A 16,605-nucleotide genomic window follows, 5' to 3' on the forward strand; every position below is an offset into this window, starting at 1 on the left:
TGACCCGGGCCACTCAGCTCCTGACCTCACTACAGATTTAATTCAAACTTGAACAAAAGAGCTGAATTCCAGAGGTGAGCTGACAATGAAAGACAATAACTACCTTACCATTGTCCTTAACATCAAAGCCGCATTTGACCAAGTGTGGCATCGACAAATCACAGCAAAACCAATTTCAAGGTATTCAGAGGCAAACTCTGCACTGGTTGGAGTCATTCCTGGTACATTGGAAGATGGTTATGATTGTCAGAGGTTATTCATCTCAGCTCCAGGACATCTCTGCAAGAGTTCCTCAGGGTAGTGTCCTAGGCTCAAACATCTTCAGTTGCTTCATGAATGACTTTCCCTCCATCATAAGGTCATAATGGAGGAATTCACTGATGACAGCACAGTGCTCAGCATCATTTGCAAACCCCCAGATACCAAGGAAGTAGTCCATGTTCAAATGCTGCAAGACCTGGACAATATTGAGGTTTGGGCTGAAAAGTAGCGAGTAACATTTGTGCCAGAGACAATGAGAGACAATAACTACCTAACCATTGTCCTTGACATTCAACAGCCACCAGTGAATCCGCCATTATCAAAATTCGAGAGGATTGACTGGAAACTTAATTAGACAACATATATAAATGCTGTGGCTACAAGAACAGGTCAGAGGCTGAGAATACTGCAGTGAGAAACTCACTCCTAACTCCCCAAAGTCTATCCACAAGCTGGAAGATAGAATACTTCCCACTTGCCTGGACGGGTGCAGCTTCAACAACACTCAAGAAGCTTGGCAGCTTCCAGGACAAAGCAGCCTGTATGATTAGCACCATATCTACAAATATCCATGCCCTCCAACACTGATGCTCAGTGGCAGCAGTATGCACTCACTCCAAGATGCACTGCAGAAATTCGCCCATGCTCCTTAAGCAGCACCTTCCAAAGCCACAACCATTTTCATCTAGAAGGACAAGGGGCATCAGGTACATGGGGATATTGAAGTCTGGATGGTGAGTGACTTGGCAGGAAACATGCAGACGGTAAAATACACCAACATTCCTTCAGTGTCTCTGGGTCACAATCCTGGAACTATCCCCTAAAAGCGATGAGAGTGTAGCAAACAGACAGAGTGTAGCTCACCACTACTTTCTCCCAGGGCAGTTAGGGATAAGCCAGCAATGTCCCATCTGTGAATGATTTTTAAAAAATCCTGCCATTTTCACTGACAGTCACCGGCTCAAACACTGACACAGGACGTACCTTGGAAGCGAGTTTAGGTGTGAGATCAGCAAGAGGTGAGTCATTGCAGCCCAAGTGGGCTCCAGCCAAATCAGGGATAAAAGAGAGTTTACTTTCAGCTTCCTGGAAGGTTGTGTGACATAGGAGTACTGCTGCAGAGGTCTTGAATATCCTTATACTGGTGGTATAAGGACAGTATTGACATGTGCATTCGGTAGGAGAAGGTGAGATTTGCCTTGCACATAGCTTCCATTCTTTGTCAAACAGCTTGCAGCATTCTGTCTCCAACTTGACAGTAGGAATGACACAGAATTTACCCTCTCCCCAGTCTCCTTCATCTCTTTATTCCAGACCCGGAGACATAGCATCTGGCACCATAACTGTTGCTGTCTTTGTATTGACACATTAGATTCTCCTCTGACACTGCTAACAACACCCACCTCCCACTGACTCTTGACCCTCAAAGATGGGAAATACAAGAACACATCAAAACTCCAGTAAGAAAATTTCAGGGTACTTTCAGATATCATAGACAATAAATGGTTAAAATAGCATTTATCCTAGCTGCTGGTTTGTTGTCTGGTCATTTAAATTGACTCAAATATGTGTTGAGGAAGACAAAATTAAAGTGGTGAATTCATCCACAGAGGCAGTAAGAACAAATTAATTTCAAATGTACCTCTGCCCAACAATACAGCATTGTACAGTTATAGTCCTATCTTCATGACCTTCAATGATTCTTCCCAACTGCTCTTTATAGGAATCCTAACCTTTGATGTTTTGCCACATTAATGATCTCTGCCAAAATGTGGTTGGATGCCAGGGACACCATAAACTGTCAAAAGTTACCTACCGCATGAACTGCTACTTTCAAATGAGTGTAGAACACTTGACACATGGCTAAAAAAAAATCTCATTGCACTTATATAGATTAACTGACAATTTAGGTAATTACATTGTGATAGATACCTATGATTAACTAGTTTTCTGCTGTTCCCATTGTTGAATTATTTTCCATGAATTCAAGAAACAGAAAACTGGCACCAGCTGCCATTGTAATTGACAGGCAAAACTTATATCTTAGAGCAAAATACTCCTCAATTTGTTGGTAAAAGTTACATCATTTTGATTAAAAACATGGATATGTGACAAACAGTCTATCTATGACATAACATACATCAAACATTGACTACAACATTTTGAAAAGTAACTATTTCAAAGTAACAGCGATAGCAGAACAATTAATCTACTTGCAAGTTGGATGCTTAGTCCTTTAAATATCCTAGTGCAGGGCCTAATTCATTGGTGACTGAGTCAATACTGAATAGACGAACCAAATCTGGATTTCACATTCTATGATTTTCAATTGCCCATAGGGGTGAGATCACATGAGGTGAAAGGACCAATTAAATTAATTAAATGAGATTTAATAAATCAACACTCAGAGACAATGCTCCTAGCGCATGGTTCAATTTTTCAAAGAGAACCTGTCCAAAGCATGTGTATTGCCTTAAAATCATTTTAAGGATACTAAACAAATAATAAAAACTAGAGCAAACAAAAAGGCTAAAGTTTGAAATTTTGTGCTGGTGACAAGGTGTTGTTACCTGGCTCTGGGGAACCATTAAACACAAGCTTCACCACATCTTATCACGTCACAGGGGAACTCACTTGTCTAAATTATGTAGTGACAGGAGAAGAAATCAGCAAATGTGTCATCTTAATATATTTAAAGAGAGATGACGGTACTATAGTCAGGGGAAAAGTGCACTTTTACAGTCATTAGAGAAATAGCGAGTGAAATAACAATATCAGATTAATTGGAGAATGAATCAGAAACTGAAATTTCAAAAGTTGATCCTCCAGCAATCAAACTGAATAATATGGAGATGCTTAAATGGTTAGATAACATTATATGCTATAGAAAACTATCAAAGTGACTTACAAAGGCTACTATAGAACTATCAATGGATTTGTGAGAATTGATTAGGAAATTAGCTGAGGCTGTTCACTATGTTAATGTAGAAGATGTATTATCTGTAAAACAATATCTGTACAGACTCAATCCAGAGAGATTAGCTCATTAGGAAAGAGAGTAAGTTTGTGATGGACAATGACATTGTTCAACTGATTCATAGGAGCTATCGTGGTAGTGTGAAAACTCAATGATTCACAAAAATTCTGAATTTATTCGTGCAAAGTCAAGATGGTAATGAAAGCAGACTCATATTTTATTCCAGTTGAACGACTGCATTGAATGAATTGAACACATACAATTTGTCACAAAATTGACTTGCTAAAAGGATATTGGCAAGTTCTGTTGATTACTCGAGTCAAACAAATATTGGCTTTTGTAACACCGGATGCACTTTATCAATGCAAAGTCATGTCATTTGGAATGCAAAATGTACCAACAATCATCCAATGATTAACCAATAAATTAATTGAAGGACTACATTACTGTGTTGTTTACATTGATGATTTCATTGTTCTTCGCTGAACCTAGGAAGCACATTTACATGACCTGATTGAACTGTCTGATCAGCTACAAAAAGCCAGTTTGATTAGGAATAATGCTAACAGTGAAGTTGCTAAAACAAGTGTGACTCATTTGGGCTACATTGGAACAAAGCCATTTAACACCTATGGATGTAAAAGTAATGGTTGTTTTGGATTGCCTTGGAGAAAATATGAAATTTTGTATTATGTTGGTACAAATGGATTTTATTGCCCATTTTTTCTGAACTCCAGCACTGTCATTGGCGTGGGTGCTATTTCACTGAAAGGTGATAAGATGGGGATCAAACAGACTGCCAGTTATTCTTCAAAAAATCCAACCCACAGGTCAACAAAAATATCCAATGATTATAAGGAGACACTGATTTGTGTGTTGGCTCGATATAATTTCAAAATATACATCTCAAAACTGAAAAAGCAAATGTTATTTATATGGACTACAAACCCTTTGGTCTGTGTGCATGAGGGGGTTTAGTGATGAGCTTGTGCGTATTTTTGGAACCATATTTGTTTTAAACCAACGTGAGTGAGAGAATTCTTGGGGTGATATGGATATTTGGCCGCAATTTATGATTGGACAGAATAAACATTGAAAAGCATTAACTCACTTTCAGTTTAGAGGAATGAGGAATTTTTTTGGTTTTGCTTGGCAGAAAACTTTTTTGGTTTTAGTTCACTTTAAGTCCTGGTTGAAGCTGAATGTATGAAATATTTTCATCTAAAGAAAGGAGTTGGTTCAAAAGAGTTTGGACATAGGTTATCCCAATGTCAGGATATTAATGGAAAGCTCTGGAACAGGAGTGCGTGGGTCAAAGCCTGAAAGAGATATTTGAAACTAAGAAAGTTTAAACTCAGTAGTGTGATAAATCAAGAAAAATGCTATCAAACACTCATGACCAGGAATTGAAAGAAATAGTTAGGATAGCCCGAAAGAGAAGGGAACTCTGTCTGCTGTTTGAGTACTCTAAAGAGATGGCTTTGGGAAAGATGGATTTGTACTTATGCTGTGTGTTTCAAAATCTTTAAAATTGTGTTAGATGTAAATAGTTTGGTTCATTCTATTTTATCTTTTATTTAGCATTATAGCACTAGCACTGACACCCCAGAATTCTCCTAATAAGCATGCACAGCAACCTTGCCAGAACTACAGTGAAATCATTCTGTCCTGTTCGCTGATATTTATTTGATTATTTGGGCACCACAATGTAGTTTTTTACTGGCTGAGCATTTCACAGAATGAGAATGCACAGAACTTTCCACATGTGCAGAACTTTCCACATATACAATGTGAATCTCTCAGAAGTGTCAGGAGAAACAAAGTTGTTAAAACTAGATCTGTACCAGATTGTGTGCTTGTGTGTCAGCGAAAGAACACCTTATTAAATAAGAGGAAAAAGATACAATATGATCTATCAAGCCAGCCTGCCGCTATAGCTCACAACATTTTAAACAGCAATTTAATAGTCTCACTAATGCACTGCAAACTGTAATAAGAACTTATTTTTATATTTCATCCACATTTCAATAAAGACTAATTCCATTTCCCTTCCTGATTTTGTGATGAAAAAACTCAATAACGTTTTGGAGTTTTATGTTCATCGGTATCCAAATCACTGTGTCACAGTTTGTCTCCTTTCTCAATGTCCCTTTTCTTTTATTTTTCTCACTAAAGTGAATGGCCTCACATTTTGCCACAATATACTTAATCTGCCAAAGTGTCACCTCTCAATCAATCTTTTTATATCTTTTTTTATGTCCTCCTCACCACTTACTTTCTTTCTTTCATTATGTTAACAAATTTGACTACATTTGCTCCTCTGTCCGAGTCATTACAATGGTTTGCAAATAGTTGAGGTCTCAACATGGATTGTACCATTAGTTATAGTTTGCCCAATCTGAAAATGACCAATTAATCCCAACTATTTGAGTCCTCTTAGCTCAGCAATTCTCTGACCATGTTAATGTCTTACCTTCATCACAATGAGCTTGTCTCATGCAGTCAACCTTTATGTGACACCTTATTAAATGACTTTTGGAAATCCAATTACACTACATTTATTGGCTCCCCACTATCCACCCTGCTTTTACAATCTATATAAATTCTAACAATTCTGGTAAGCACGATTTCCCTTTTATATAACAATGCTGACTTATCTTGATTGCATTATAATTGTTCCAAAAACATCTTGCTATTACCTCCGTTGTAATAAATTCCAGTATTTCCCATTCATAGGAATTCTGCTAATTTACTTCTTGTTTCTTGCTTTCTTCTCCCTTCTTTCTTCATTAATGATGTTACATTTTCAATTGGAGCTTGCACAGTGCACATGTAAACTATTTTCTAAAGTAGTCTCAAATAGTGAGTGGGTTCTATTTGCCAAATGAAATTGAGCTATCAACTGAAATAGAGAAGCAGTCTGGGCATTGAACAGCAGTAGCCTTTCAAAATAGGGCTGACCAATTACTCAATATTCATGGGACAGTAAGGATATAAAGCCCATTTTGAGACAGTTACTGCCCAACTAGCATAATGTATTCCTGGGATTTCATATTCATGGGTAAAGATAGAAATTTTGGGAAGTGAGATACTAACGTAATGTCTAATTTCTGCTCACAGTAAATGATCAACAAATGGTTCATTCTTTTGGTGGGCTTGTAGGTTTAGTGTTGGGGATATCAGACATACAGCTATTCTGAGACAGTGAATTTGGACTTGTTACCTAGGTTGTTGTATGATGCACCACATGTTGTTTTAGTGGACATTTCATAATGGAAAGAAATGAAAATTACAATGCGATCCATCCCAGCCTGCAAAGCATACCTGGGCTAGTTGGTATTGAATGGTATGTACATCAGCTCTGAAAATCTGTGACACTCTGAACTGAGAAGTTGCAAGAGAAACATAAAACTGGGTGGGGGGGCCAGTGGAGGGATTGCATTTACATAACACCTTTACCAACTTAAAATGTCAAAAAATATGTTATAACCAAAGAAGTACTTGTGAATTATGTTCACTATTGTAACGAAGGAAACATTGCAGTTCATTTTGTATAAATCATGATCCCACACAAAGCAACGTGAGCATGAGCAGTTCATCTGCTTTTTCTCGTGATGTTGGTGGTAGAATAATTTCAATCAGGATGCAAAATGTAACATTAGATTTAAAACTCCATTAAAAATAGTATGACCTTTTAGAATTTGATTGTAATCATTGATACATGACAGCAGTCATGGCGAAAGCAGGTCAAATTTGTATTTGGTATTAGCTTCATATTGGTTTCAAAATATTGATACAACAGTGTATAATTTGTATCCAAGCACATATATTTGAATATTCTCTTCATATTTTGTTGCATTCTAATTAAAAGTTTTGTACTAAGCAACATGGGCAACCTGACCCCGGCACTTTTCATTGCTGATGTAGTCATAGAATTAACACAGGAATGTGTCAGGGTCACTACCACTTGTGAGAAGGGGCCTTTTTTGCATAGTATCTTCTGGGACTAGTTACTCATTATCCAAGGAGCTATGGATAAGCTTTTTACAATAACCCCACAGACCACCATCTATTACTTTTTAAAAAAATTTAGTTGGAGTGTTTTCCAATACCGCCAAGGCAACTTGGAATTTTGAAAATAATTTTATCTTGAATATAGGATTACAGATAGGATCTGCATCAGGGAACCTTGAATTTCAACAATGATTACACAGTGTGCTGCTGTGCTTGAGCCGAGTTAAAATTCCAGGTTGTTTAAGTAGTTTAATTTCCTGCTTTCACTATTTTTCCCCAGTGATGAAACATTCATTGTAAAAACATTTCATATCTATAAACAGTGACCTCTATCACTAAGGTTAAACAGATCAAGTAGATGACTTTATTTTTCTTACTGCACCAAGTTCATGGCATTTGCTTAATAGTTTACTGCCCACCTTCTAACATTAACACTTAATCAAGTTTTATTTATTGCAGCAGAAACCTTAGTCAATATCTGTCTCCCTGACCAACCTTTCCAAGGTTGCAGTGTGGTTGTCACATTGCTCTCTGCAATTGCTTTTACTTATAGCTATAAATGCATCACAGTTCATGTTATTCCATTGTGACAGAATGCTGCCAATGTTTGGGACGGAGGGAGAGGGTTGGAGTGGGTAGAGAGTAAATAGTGAAAGAAGAAATAGTCACCTTTTTAATCTTTCATGGGATGTGGACATTACTGGCATTGCCCGCATTTGTTGCCCATCCCTACTTGTCCTTGAGAAAACGTGATGAATCTTCTTTTGAATGCTGTAGCCCATCTGGTGCAGGTAGGCACACTCACAATGTTGTTAGGAAGTGACTTTCCGAGATTTGTATTCACAAACAGTGAAGGAACAGTAATAGAAGTCCTTGATCAGGATGATGTGTGGTTTGGAGAGAACTTGGAGATGGTGGTTTTCTTTTTTTAAATAATTATTTTATTGAAAAAAGATTTTAGGTTTTTTTTTACAAAATTACAAAAATAGTACAAAATAGTATGACCACTGTACAATGCAATAGCAACAGTAAAACAAAAAGAACAAAAAAAGACTAATCTACTCCACAAACTACCAAAACACTAAAAGAATAAAAAAACTCTTAAAACTACAGTTCAATAAATAACCAATAAGAAAGAAGAGAACAAAAAACAGACAAAATAAAAGTATACCAACTTGTAACAAGATAGCTTAAGTTACATTCAATTAAATTACTACACTCAGCACACTCAACACAACTCCCCAACACTGGGAGCAATTGTGAATAGACCTGTATTTATATGGGTTTTTTTTCCTCCTGGGCCCCCAAACCAACAGGCACGGTCCCACGGCTAGACAAAGGCCCTGGATCGTACAGCTGATATGTCTACATCGATTTAATTCAAAAAAGGCCGCCATGTTCTATAGAACAATTCCGTGTTCTGGTGCAATATTCTTGTAAGGAAGTCCAGGGATGTGTTCCATAATTACCCTAGGCTAGCTTGAATGTCCTGGGGGATCCTTTGATACCCAGGTCAATAAAATGTTCTTCGTCGCGCAGAAAGAGAGAATAGTAAACAGTTTCTTCCCATGCACATCCAGGGAGGGAAGATTTGGAAAACCCAAAAGGAGTGACACCAGATCCAACCTGATCTCCTTTCTGAAAACCTTTGCCAAAGCACTCGCTAAGTCATCCCATTACTTGCGGATCTTATGGCATGTCCATAAACAAGGGGTAAGAATACCAACCTCCATTTTAAATTTGGGGCACATTAGGGATGTTCCTGTCTTAAACTTCGCAAGCCATTCTGGTGCCAGGTGGGCCCTATGAAGAAACTTCAATTGAATAGCCTGAGTCCTAGATGTGGTAGTTTTCTAATGAGTCTACAGCTTTGGGGAGTTATTCTCCTTAGTACTCTCAGTTTCCAACTCACTCTTGCAGCCACAGCTCTCAGTTAGCTTCTGGTTGATGATAACAGCAGGATGTTAATGGTAGATAATTCAGTGATGACAAAGCTGCTGAATATCAAGTGAAACATTAATGTATTTCGATGTTTTACATTGCCCCTTTTAAAATCAGACGGACAAGCAAATGCAGAGCATTCTGGTTTTTCTGAATTTGGCTATGTTATCTGATTCTTGCACAATTAAGAACGGTATCTTAACGGTAAGGTCCTGGGCGGTGTTGCTGAATAAAGAGACCTTGGAGTGCAGGTTCATAACTCCTTGAAACTGGAGTTGCAGGTAGATAGGATAGTGAAGGCGGCGTTTGGTATGCTTTCCTTTACCGTTTGGAGCATTGAGTATAGGAGTTGGGAGGTCATGTTGCGATTGTACAGGACATTGGTTCGGGCACTTTCGGAATACTGCTTGCAATTCTGGTCTCCCTCCTATCGGAGGATGTTGTAAAACTTGAAAGGGTTCAGAAGAGATTTACAAGGATGATGCCAGGGTTGGAGGATTTGAGCTATAGGGAGAGACTGAATAGGCTGGGGCTGTTTTCCCTGGAGAGTCGGATGCTGAGGGGTGACCTGATAGAGGTTTATAAAATCATGAGGGGCATGGATAGGTTAAGTAGACAAGGTCTTTTTCCTGGGGTGGGGAAGTCCAAACCTAGAAGGACATAGGTTTAGGGTGAGAGGGGAAAGATTAAAAATGGACTTTACCTTTTCATGCAGAGTATGGAATGAGCTGCCAGAGGAAGTGGTGGAGGCTGGTACAATTACAACATTTAAAAGGCATCTGGATGGATATATGAATAGGAAAGGTTTAGAGGGATATGGGCCAAATGCTGGCAAATGGGACTAGATTAATTTAGGATATCTGGTCAGCATGGACAAGGAGGGCCGAAAGGTCTGTTTCCAAGTTGTACATCTCTATAACTCTAAGTATAGGCCCAGCATTTACAATAATCAGTTAACATATGTAGAAAAAAATCCACATCTACAACAGCACTTAAAATAATTTTACAATGCATGTCAAAATGAATTTTCACCACATTATCCTAATACTAAAATTGTTCAACTTGATGTTAGCATCCTTCTAAAGGTGACGGGAAACAAATCATTGATGTGGTTATAAAAAAAAAGTACAAATCAATACACTTTACTTCCAAAGAGGAAAAAAAACAGGACTGGAATTGACTTTGCAGCATGCTCCCATATTTCTGCATCAGAAAGCAGTTGAAAACTAATTATCGTCAATCAAATGTAAGGCAGTCTTTTATGCTGATGAGCTAAGTGTAGGTTTGTGCGGTTGTCCGGAAGCCAACAGTGTAAGATTTAAAAGGTAATAGTAATACTCTGGCACTTTGCAGATAAGGAATGGAGGTTGTCACTCACCTACTATAACTAACATTAAAATATCAGGTGAAGTGCCTGTTACATTAAGCAAGGCAGTAGCTAACTGAAATACTTCTTTTAATTATAGTGATTGTGTAACATGACTGTTATGGGCCAATTAGCAGCTACATGCATCTCATTGGAGAGGTCACCTCATGCTTGCTGGCTATATCCCATACACCCACACCTTAGGTTAAGAGATTAACAGCATCCCAGCTTTGGTACAATGATGTCTCATTATTTATGGCTGTGCAAAATGATTTATTTCTAAAGGTGCGCCTCCTTTGGAGGTGGCAGGATCTCTTCAAACCCTCAGTCTAATGAACAGGTCAATAACTAGCATTGTTATCCTTCTTTTTCATGGCTGTAATTAGCCCCAAACTAAAATCTCAACCGCTGATGTTCATTGACACTAACCTCCCAGCTGTACTTTAACATCTTGAACACCTCAAATATCCACTTAAATCATGTCAATTCAATATATTCCTAATGCCTATTTATTTAAAACATATTTCCAGCATGGATTTAAAAATAATTGAAATATTTATTTCGATTAAAAAACTTTCAGAAATCATTGACACATAAAAGCATATTCCTTTTAAAGGCTTCATTTAGTAATATCTTAGTCATTTATTATTCACATTCTGATAAAGTTTGATATCAACTGTCAATAAGGCCAAAATGGAGAGAAAAAAAAGTGTAAGGGTCACCAAACCGCAATTGTTACCTCTGATTTCTCTTCACAGATACTGTCAGACCTACTGAGTTTTTCCAACAAATTCTGTTTTTGTTTATAATTCAGACTTGGTGAGATGTTACCGAAGCTCTTTTGAATACAGACCTATTATAAGTAGCATAGAAAAAGAAAACCTTTAATATTTTTATTGCAGAAAATAGTTAAACAATTGCTTTCTTGGAACTACCCGGGGTTTGGTGAGCCTATAGTTCCCTTTGACTTTTCAATGGCTATGTCTCGGCCTAGTCGATGAGCCAACCAATCAGTATTTTATTTTCCCTGTAGTATAAATTGTTGTGATGGTCTGAAGTTTGGCATTACATTTGTTAGATGAGAAGATAGTGAAATGCTCTGACACAATGTGTCTCTTTCAGCAGTATTTAGGTTCTGTACCACCTAGCAACTATTTATTTGCACTTACACAGGATAATGCAGTCATTTTATTTAAAGTAGCTCCTACTGTTTTAACTACGCAACTTTGAATGATTTTCCTCTCCAGATCCAAATACTTTTGCTCTCATATATACTTCATTTGCTCAAATATTTTAAATTATTTTAAAGACACAAAGCTGGTTAGATCATTTTCATATGACAGCTCAGTGGTTCAATTTTAATTATCAGCCCCACTCCAATTCTCAGTTTGCAAAACCGCTCAGCTGAAAATATAGAATAGAAGGAATAAAATAGAACAGAAATTTATTGTCACATGTACTTTACATGAAAAACAGCAAAAGGTTTTAAAAGTCACCCCACCACAGCGCCTACATCAATAACAGAAGTCATACATCATCATTTTACAAAAGTAAAATTAAAACAAAATTCACCACAATTCAGTTAAGGGCTCCTGGGCTCGGAGAAAACCAATTAAGGAACGATGGAATACCCTGAAGATGCAGCCAGAACGAGAACGCCATTCTGGACTGCTGGAATATTGGGCTGGAAGCCTTCGCCGAAGATATCCTGGTAATGATGCAAAGAGTCAATGGACAACCCAAAAATATATCACCATCCTTAGATTTAAAACATTTCAACAAACTATGAAATTAATTTATTGCAATAGTTTGACTTTTGGTATTGGAGCACAGCACTGTTAAAAGTTAAGTTATGCGACATAATATATGAAGTGCTTGGAGAATACCCGAGTTTTTGGTTTAGGGTATACAAAGTGAAAGATGTATGCACCTACTTCACCCAAATGTAACAGCTGCTAGTTGTATCACTAGTCTATGCTCCAGGACTGCTAAAGGCCCCAGCATACAATAGTTTGCATTGTTTGCAACCACTTTGTACAAGCAGCTTGTTCTTCTCTGCAGCATCAGAGGCTGAGGGGTGACCTTATGGAGGTTTACAAAATCATGAGTGGCATGCATAGGATGAATAACCAAGGGGCAGCCCATAACTACAGTGTTTGAGGTGAGAGGGGAAAGATTTAAAACACACCTAAGGGGCAACTTTTACATGCAGAGAGGTACGTTTATGGAATGAGCTGCCAGAGGAAGTGGTGGAAGCTGGTACAATGCATTATTTAGAAGGCATCTGGATGGGTATATGAATATGAAGGGTTTTGAGGAATAAGGGTCAAATGGGACTAGATTAATTTAGGATATCTGATTGGCATGGACGAGTTGGAAGGTCTGTTTCTGTGCTATGACTCTAGGTGAGCAGCCTCTTGTAGAGAATCTACACGAAAAGACTGCTACAATGCAAATTCTTACAAAAAGAACTCCAGTCAGTCAGCACAATCCATAATAATAAATTCTGTATGGAAGACAGTCACAGCAATAGGGAGAGGAGGAAGGAAAATAAATGTAACGGTCCTGTGGGCAGGCAGAGCTGAAGGAGCAATTGGGTAAAAACAATGACTGCAGATGCTGGAAACCAGAGTCTAGATTAGAGTGATGCTGGAAAAGCACAGCAGTTCAGGCAGCATCCGAGGAGCAGGAAAATCGATGTTTCGGGCAAAAGCCCTTCATCAGGAATACAGGAGCAACTGCAGAGTTGAACAGGAACTTCATCCCAAAGTCAAGACCTAGCAACAGTATAATAAAACAAAGAACTGCAGATGCTGGAGATCTGAAACAAAAACAGATATTGCTGGAGAAAAGCAGCAGGTTTGGTAGCATCTGTGGAGAGAAAGCAGAGTTAATGTTGGTCCAATAACTCTTCATCAGAATTGGATGCTGCCAGACCTGCTGAGTTTCACCAGCAAATTCTGTTTCTGAGCGAGCATCAACGTTCTGAGAAGTTGAATGATCTTGTGCAATTTGCCCATAGCGGTGACTACATCTTCACAGAACAAATCATTCACAAAAGCCCACCAATGTGTCTTTACAATGCTCAATGCATCACTTGTCTAACAATTCCTGGCATGACATGTTTAACATCCAAACACACGGTCTTAGCCTGCCATACCTATTAAATCTACCGGTATCATGCCCACTTCTCATTGCCTCCAAATCTTTCCAGTTATTCAGCTATGGCAGGCATGTTGCATAAACCTTGTGCTTAGGCAATCACTAAAGATGCACACAACAGCAGAGCAGAGCTAGCAGGAGACAAGAGCGCCTTCATTTTCTCAGCCATGTGGAGGAGATCATTCTTGGCATCAGACAGTCAACTGTTAAATGGCAAGTAACATCTAATATTGCTGAGAACACTGAGGATGCTCCTTCTGCTCAGCCCTCAGCTCCCAGCCACCCCTCATCCTGCTACTTGGTGCGGTGAGTAAGCTGCAGGGATCATAGGCCTCCTTCTTCCCATCGATGGACTGTTCCCACAGCACAATCTCCCTACTGCAGATTCATGGTTTCCAACACTTGAGAACTTTTTCCGCTCATCCACAGGAGCCCCAGAAGGATAGAGAGAGCAGGCTTGCTGAAAAGGTGATGACTCTGACAATCGCAGCCACCAGTTTCAGACTCTGGCGCTGCATTTGGCGGTTAGTGTAGAATTGAGATCAACACATTGCGAGGCATCCATCGCAAGTGGGCTCAAACCTGACCAGGGGCTAAGGATGGCTCAGTACGCAGCTCACAGAAGGGTGAGGAGACAGGCAGGTTAGGCTGCAGGGGATCCAGCTGAGGCCTTCTTTGGGCAAGCATCAGGAGAGCACCAAATGTAAAAAGGTTCCAGGCACATTGGGCAAGTCCGGCTCTAATTCAACAGAAAGGATGGCATGGAGCTTTCTCCCCCTCTGGCTGTTTTTCCATTTTGCTGTGGTGCTACAGACACAGAGGCACAGTCACTGCTGGCCACAAACCTTTTCCAGCTTTCAATCTGAATAGGCCTCCCATTTCTCGGCTCTCTCCAGTAGGATGCATGTGCATTCTCTGGGAAAAACAAGACAGCTTATGAAACAATTACATCCCGAGTCCTGGGCCTTTAAATTTGGTCCATCTTGCAGCTTCATACTGGGCCAGAAGTGAGGGAGAAGCATTCAATCCCACACTGGCGACTGTGGGCTCTGAAGCTGCAGCCAACCTTTTGGCTGCCACCAAACCGGTCATCCAGTCAAGACGATGGCCTTTCTATAAGATTGGCTCACTGAGGCAGGCAGGAATCAGAAGCCAATAGCAGGGGGATAAAGATTAAATTATCAAAAGGCTCAGTACTGGAGGATAAACCCTTCCGAAGCTATAGGTAGGTAAGGGAGCCAATACCGCCTCACCGGTATTACCTGCTCCACTAAACTGGTGGCCTCCTCAACCAATGGGGGTGACTGTTTGACCAGCTCAATAGCAAGTCACTGACAGCTCTGTAAAATTATTCTTAATTGGCCCTTTAAAGTCTGTACACCAACTGGCACCAAAGCAGCTCCCCATGATTTTAACAGCTCCTCTTTACCCTAAGGGGTTGGGAGAATTCACACCCAATTTTTTCCCCCAAGGGTATTCTGTGGAAGTTCCAAAAGTGAGATTTTACTGTTACAGCAACCCAATGGGTTGTGAGATATCAGGACAATGCCTATTCAACACCTTCTGGCATGTGTGGCCATGCACACCTTCTTGCACCACTCTGTGCTGCACAGGACACCAGCAGCAGTAACATCCTGCTTGATGATGTGGTGCTGGAGGTGAAACCATACAACTGAATTTCTCACCTACAGCATCCTCTCATGGATGGTTACAACTTGTCCAGTAATGTGTAAGTAGTATGCGGCTACCATACAGGGTCCAATTATAAAGCACTAGGATGACAATGGGATAAAGGATTTAGATGTGAGTATGTCCTGGAAATTCTTTAGAGCTGCTCCCTTTCAGCTGCTGCAACTAACCAAGTGTGATGGGGCTGCATTTCTAGTCTTTTGGCAGACGGGGATCATTTTCAAGGGCAGCATCCAGGACCGAGGGAAATGATTCATATTTCATAGAGATAAGTATAAGAAATTGTCAAAGTGTTTAATTGACAAGGAGCAGAAAAATCCACATTGAGCAACATATTCTTACAAATCAAACTGGTTAAAAAGTCAGTTGAGATAATATTGTCATACCAAACTGCATGTAACTAAAGTCAAAGCAATGAAGAATTCACAGAGGTGCTTACAAGAGAATTAGAAACTTACTTAGGAAATAATGCTAATAATAACAAGACAGACAGAATTTGGGAATACAAAAAAGCACTATGGTGGCTAATATTTGGATGGAAATGTGATACTGTACTAATGTGCTTCCTGGCTTGCTGTGGGTATGTGACCTCTGATATGAGTCACACTCACTGCAGATAGTCATCTGACAGGCAGTTCTAATAATGACAGTACAAGCAATATTGCACTCTTTGAAGACACATGATGTACAGAAATGGAGCGGATTTTGAAGAACTGGAGAGAAACACAGCTACTGAAAGGGAAACACACAAATATTCAGAGCTGCTGAAAACCTTTGAAAGAAACAGGCTGCAGGTGAATTATGGAGTCTTGCAATGGCTGTAAACCCTCCTGTTCCTGCCCCTGGTTGAAATGAAAGATATCAAGCAGAACTGACAATTTTTCCACCAATAGTGGCAAAATAATGAGATGATGACAGATTTAATGAAGGCTACTGGCAGCTACACTTCCATCACACTGATGAGAAACTTTTCCAAATTCTCTCTGAAGAACAAAAATAATAGACTACTGAAATTTTATAATGCTAGAACACAAATAAATATAATTTATGAATAATATGTGTTCAATATTAGAGTTTAAGTTGAAAATCAGCATTTTGATACAGAAATGCTACTGCAATAACTCAGCTCTTAGAGTCATGTGAATTCAGCACATGAAAGGTGACTTAGGCTAAGATGTTTTGCGATCTTTGATTA

This window comes from Hemiscyllium ocellatum, chromosome 5, assembly GCF_020745735.1.
Source record: "Hemiscyllium ocellatum isolate sHemOce1 chromosome 5, sHemOce1.pat.X.cur, whole genome shotgun sequence".
Lineage (NCBI taxonomy): Eukaryota > Metazoa > Chordata > Chondrichthyes > Orectolobiformes > Hemiscylliidae > Hemiscyllium > Hemiscyllium ocellatum.